General features: G+C 45.2%; 1 pseudogene; it reads right to left on the reverse strand.

Moving 5' to 3' along the window:
- Positions 1 to 6,200, reverse strand: part of LOC144953344 (uncharacterized) — a 201,380-nt pseudogene extending 195,180 nt beyond the window's left edge.
- Positions 6,201 to 6,425: the final 225 nt, after the last annotated feature.

Genomic DNA, 6,425 nt, shown 5'->3' on the forward strand with positions numbered 1-6,425 from the left:
ATCCCGAGACAGCTCCAGCATTTTTCCCAATATGAGAGGCTCGAGCAGATCCTGTGGCGTGTCAGGATATGCTGCCATGGCCAGCTCCAACACCGCACCCCTGAACGCCACGGGCGATTCTTCGGGTGCTCGTTGTCGTTGAGCGAATCGCCGATGCGCGTCGTCAGGTGGCTCATAGGCGTCGGCCATTTCCTCAAAAACTCTACATAAAGTCTTCTTCTTATCGGCCGTTATGGAACGGAAAAATCGAACAGATTCGTCGTCCAGTAGAGTCGGCAACACTTCCAAAGCCTCCGCATCGGTCCATCTTGCTGAACGAACCGCCGCCAAAAATCGGCAGGCGAAAGCGCTCCAATCGCCCCCGATAGAGAATTCCTTAACTGTAGTAAGGTGGCGACTCCGACTCTTCTTTACGCCGTCTTCCAATGATGGTTGTTCTGGAGGCAAATTCAAAATGGCGTCGGCCCGCGGCGTGGCCAAGATGGCGGTTTGGCGCCGCGGAGCGCGCAAGATGGCGTCTTCTTGCCGCGTGGCCAATGGCGGCGGCAGGGCAGGCAACGTGGCGGCCCGTGGAGCACCTTCTCGTTCCGTCGTCGTCCTTGGCGTAACGAGGTGACATAGATGCGCCAGGACGTCCTTGAGTGTCTCCAGTTGTTCTGCCACCTGTTGCCATCTTTGCTCAACGTCCGATGTTGTTGACGGACCCGCCATCGCGCCGACATCTTCCACGCCCGTCCCCGTGCTCGCCTCAGCAGGGCTCTCCTCCACCACCCCAGCAGAATCCGTGGTCGGAGGGAATTCGTCGTCGTCGGACGAAGAAGCCGATGCTGGCGCCGGGGGAATTTTCTTCCTTACTTGCTTAGACATGCCGTTTCACTTCTGACCCCAGTGTAATAAAAGACTTGACCACGATCTCTGGCTCAGTGTCCTTTATTCGGTCCGTACTGCGTTCCCACACGGCTGTCTCTCTTATTCTCTCAGTGCTGGTTCCGATGTCACTCCAGTCACCATCAGCAGCCCCGCTGCTGTTCTTGTCGCTCTTGCAGCCCCACAGCAGCTCCGCTGCTGTAATCTCACACAGCTCCCTTGCTGTTCCTGCTGCAGCTCTGACAGCCTCGTGCTGTCTCGCCTCCTCGTCGCTCCTGCGACTCTTGGCAGCCACCCCGCTGCCCCTCACACACAGCCTTACTGCCTATCTCTATCTGCAGCTTTACACCTCCCAGTAGCTCCCTACTGTTCCCGGGGTTGGCTCCCGCTTCGACGGTGCCCCCTCGACTCGTACGCCCGCGTGGCCCCACACCTTTCCATTCACACCCCGACTGCCTTCTCTTTCCGGTTTACCCGCTTAAGGACCCCAACCTTTCACCCACGTCACCTGGCTCCGCCTCCTCGTGACGTCACATCCGGAAGGTCGCTTTCGCCCGCATTACAAATATGTAAGTGCATCTCAGTGTGTAATTGTGCGCTTATTTTGAATAAATGGAAAAACTTTGTCCTCGATTTATAGTGAATGCAGAGAAATTAGCATGTAACTTTAGAAAAGGAAGAGAGCGGCCTTCTCGACGAGGGAGTGAAACCCAATAGGTAATATTCTTTTACAGCGTTACAATGGATAGGTTGTAGTTCATAGGTTATAATATTATGTTTCACTATGATAGAGCTTAACATGTGAGAGTATACAATATCAGAGTTGATCAAATGCGACGATCAAGGGCGTCAATCGGGTGAGTTTGGTCAGAGGCTTTAATCAAAGGCGTCATCCCATCACGGAACACCACCTCCCTGCGTATATCACAGCAACAGAAGCAACTACAGCAGCAACAACAGCAGCGACAACAACAGCAGCAACATCACATTTCGAGGGCGACGCAGCTACTTCCGATTCTGCTGCCCAGCTGATTGTAGTCGGGACCTGCTCTCGCAGGACCCCACACGTCTTTGAAAATTATTGCGATGATCACTCAAGATTACTTTGTTTAACCATAACTTTAGCTAGGTTAGTGTCATCGGGGCTGTGTGAATACTGCTCATGAATGAAATCACACTCCTGTATGACCGACATTGTACTTATTTTGGTTGATCGAGTAGAACAAGGCACGTGCCATGTCCAGAGGAATTCTTTTCAGCAAGTGTCCTTAAAAATGATGCTAAAATAAATGTTAACTATGGATTAAACGTGCACCTCTTAACTCCTCCCTCGCATTTACGACTAACGATTTGCATTTGCACGTAATATACATTCAAGCACAGTAAAATGCTAATACGACCATATTGTTATTCTAAAATTTGAATGCGATTTTTGCCCTGTACCCCCCACAGTTCACATATCCGACCCCCGGTTCGATTGATCAGATAATTTACATACATATGTATAGAGTGCGATTGTAATACTTCTAATGATATTTAAATACCGTACCTCCGTTTATGGTGCTATAAATTATAAAACCAGTTGATATTTATTTTTTGTCGTTTAATGTTTACTGTTATTGTTTATAGTGTTATCAATTTACATGTTTTTAAGTACAGGTTATTCCCGGTATACTTCGGTATTCTGGACCTGAACGTTGCGAAACGAATCATAACGAGGACCTTTCCCCACCAAAGCGCAAGCCGCTAATGAAAAGAACTCGGGGCGGCGGGAACACGTGCTTCCATGGGCGGTCGGGGACAGGGCATGGTTGTATTGCCTACAGGTGCCACCGGGAAAATCCCCCAAGTTGCTCCGCCCATGGCGGGGTCACGTAGAGGTCATAGAGGTGGGTGATGTAAAAACAGTGCGTCAACTAAGGGACAATTGGTGACAACAAGATAAAGAGAGTTCGAGAAGGGAAGGCGGGACCATGTGTGGGCGGAGGTTCACGCCGAGAATGAGAGAGGGGGAGGAACGAGGTTTGGGGCTGTGTTGGCTGGTTGCTGTTTCGTCGTCGTCGTTGCTATATCGTGACGACTGGGGTCTGAAACCGCGTTAAAGGCTAAATAAAAGAACCCTCTGCAGTCTGAGTCCGGAGTCATTACAATTGTAACGATTCATTATTTCACGGGCTAATATTGGGTTTGTGCGATTATTTTACATATTCATACTGAATATTGCTATTTGATGCCATTGAGATGGAATATTCATCCAATAGTGGACAGCTTGATCCTTATACCACCAAAGTGTTATTCAAATATTTGTAATCCCATCCTGATCCTGCACTTTCCGTTTCACATATTCCACCCTTGGTTCTCACGTGCATATTACATACATACATGTTACATGCAGACATACTACATACAGACATATCACATGCATACAGTACATATTACATACAGGCATGTTACATACGGACGAGCAAAGTGTGATTACTAGAGGACCACGGTGTGAATTCGAATATCACACTTCAATGTTCGGTGTTCTAATCTTTAACACCAGTTTATTGTTATTTTATAGCGTTATAATGTATCGCTCATAGCTTATATGGTTAGAGTTCACAACATTATAGTTTACTATAACACTAGTTTGTAGTGTTATTTTAAAGCGTTACAATGTATAGCTCATAGTTTAAAGGTTATATTGTTAGAGTTTATAATGTTAGAGTATGCAATGTGAGTTTACAATTTTGTTGAAGTGCCCTGTTCTCGTGGGACCCGACGCGGATTTGGAAATAATTGCTATGATCATGTCTGAGCTGGGATGAGCGACTAATGTTTACTTTGTTTAATCATAACTGTGTGTAGGTTAGTGTCATCGGGGCTTAGTGAATACTACTCATTAATGAACTCATACTTCTTTCGGTAGAAATTTGAAATCGTGTTGGTAGAACAAGTCGCCTGCCTTTTCTAGACGAAATTGTTATCTTCAAGTGCGTCCGTAAATATGCTGCTAAAATACACAGCATAGGGAAGGCTGCCTTGTTCGGGAGATGCAGTTTGGGTAAGGCGCTGTGGCCGGGTGATGACACGGATTCTGAAACAATGGAGTTAAACACTCACTGCTTGGCCCCGTCGACAGCAGCGAAGGCTGTCATATACCGCCCCATTTACGAGTTCGCTGTATAATGTGTATCGTTGAAGGTGCTAGGTGTTGTCTTCTTCTAACAGCTACTAACGTCTATGTATTGACTGTTTTTTGGATTTGTCCATTGATGTTTTTCTTTTTATTGCGGCCTTTTTTTGTTGAATTTTGTCACTTGAGTGTTGCAGTTTGTTTAAGAATTCGTCACGTGAGAGTGGTGTTTTGCATGTGGGAATTTCTCTGTCACAATTTGTGATTGTTTTAATAATTGTCACCATTAATAATCTGATGAGTTTATAATGAGTTTAGCGTGTATTTATATAAATATATTCCGTCTTTTGTTATTCGATTACATCTAGCAGTGAAAATCGTGATTGTAATATGACCATGTTGTAATTGTAATACATTTTATCAGATCCTTACACGTACACTATACATACATATTAGCGATTCGTATACGACCACACTGTGATTCGAATGCTTCTAATAGTATTATAATACCTTACCTCCGTTTATATGGTTGTAAATTAAAACACTAGTTTATAATCGTTTAATGTTTAGTGTTATCGTTCATAGTATTACAGTGTACATGTTATGAGTACAGTTTATCCCCGACATACTTCGGGATTAGGGACTGGTACGTTGATGAACGATTAACTACGGGGACCTTTCACCTCAAGGAACACGTGTTAATCGTGTAGACAGACAAGATGCTGCCGGTTAAGGGGACACTTGTGTGACGGAGATCCTACACCTGAAATTCTCTTAACATGTTTTTGCTAGGAACATTATAAAATAAAGACCGGACAAACATTTGTTAAAAATACGTTTTTATTCATCTGCAATCATTTTTACGTCAAAACTCGAAGGGAATATTTATTATGTCCTATGTTCACACATTTCCAGTACCATGCAAACCATTTCTGTTCCAGGAATACCAAAGCGTTAAAGTATCATTCCCCATGATTTCCTTATTAGTTCACCACATTTGTTCACTGTGCGTCTATCTTGAAGTCAAGGCCATATATTCAACGAACGCGTCATCAATGTACATCCTGAAATCAGCTATCTAAAGTCGATTAATACCAATCAAAAAAAGCTATATACTTGAAAAAAACTGTTTAAAATGTTGAGTAAAGATGTACCTACAGACGCATTCCAACTTTAGCTCAACAGGAACACTTAACGACTACAATTGAACCCTCTCACAACCAGTGCTCATCACACCCCTTCGGCAAGTAATCCGATAACATTACAAACCACCACTATGCACGTAATTAAACTAAAATGGTAAAAATTACACACAAAAGTACTCGATACGGATTAAAAGGTATAGCCACATGACATAATATTTTTTCAGTCACCCCGAGCTCTCTGGTTGACTCTCGAGCCACTCCATTACATCCAGCCATCTCTCGGGATCCAACTGCATGGGATCGAAGGTGGAAACTTCTTCAAGGCTCATTGCAGCACCTTGAATTTCAGCTTTTGATTTCAGTTTCCTATCGTTGTGGACCTTCTGATGCCTTTTAAGAGTTGACGACTGTGAAAATGCCTTCCCACACACAGGGCACAAGAATGGCTTCTCGCCCGTGTGTGTTTTCTTATGATTTTGAAGAGTTGTTGAGCGTGCAAATGTCTTCCCACACACAGAGCACAGGAATGGCTTCTCGCCCGTGTGTGTTCTTTGATGGTATTGAAGAGTTGACGATTGTGCAAATGCCTTCCCACACACAGGGCATAGGAATGGCTTCTCGCCCGTGTGTGTTCTCTGATGTTCTTGAAGAGTTACCGAGTGTGCAAATGCCTTCCCACACACAGGGCACAGGAATGGCTTCTCGCCCGTGTGTGTTTTCTGATGGTGTTGAAGAGTTGACGAGTGTGCAAATGCCTTCCCACACACAGGGCACAGGAATGGCTTCTCGCCCGTGTGTGTTCTCTGATGGTCTTGAAGAGTTGACGCGTGTGCAAATGCCTCCCCACACACAGAGCACTGGAATGACTTCTCGCCCGTGTGTGTTCTCTGATGAGTTTGAAGAGTTGACAATTGTGCAAATGCCTTCCCACACACAGAGCACAGGAATGGCTTCTCGCCCGTGTGTGTTCTTTGGTGTCTCTGAAGATGTGATGGCCGTGAAAAGGACTTCCCACACACAGAGCAATTGAATGGCTTCTTGCCTCCGTGTGGAGAGCGTCTCTGCTCCATGTGAGCGTAGTAACAGCAGCGGTGTTATCGAGTCAAATGTACGCTATCGGCCGCAATGATGTTTAGCGTTTTAGAGTTTTGGATTTTGTTAACTGCTAAAACAAGAACGACACTCGCGTCTAACCGAGACGCAAAAAAATACCGCTCATTTGACGACGAACACGTTTAAGAGTTTATCCGCGAAAATAGACACTTACTTGGAGATTCACGGTATATCGATGTCTA

This window comes from Lampetra fluviatilis, chromosome 74 (assembly GCF_964198595.1).
Source record: "Lampetra fluviatilis chromosome 74, kcLamFluv1.1, whole genome shotgun sequence".
In the NCBI taxonomy this organism is placed as follows: domain Eukaryota; kingdom Metazoa; phylum Chordata; class Hyperoartia; order Petromyzontiformes; family Petromyzontidae; genus Lampetra; species Lampetra fluviatilis.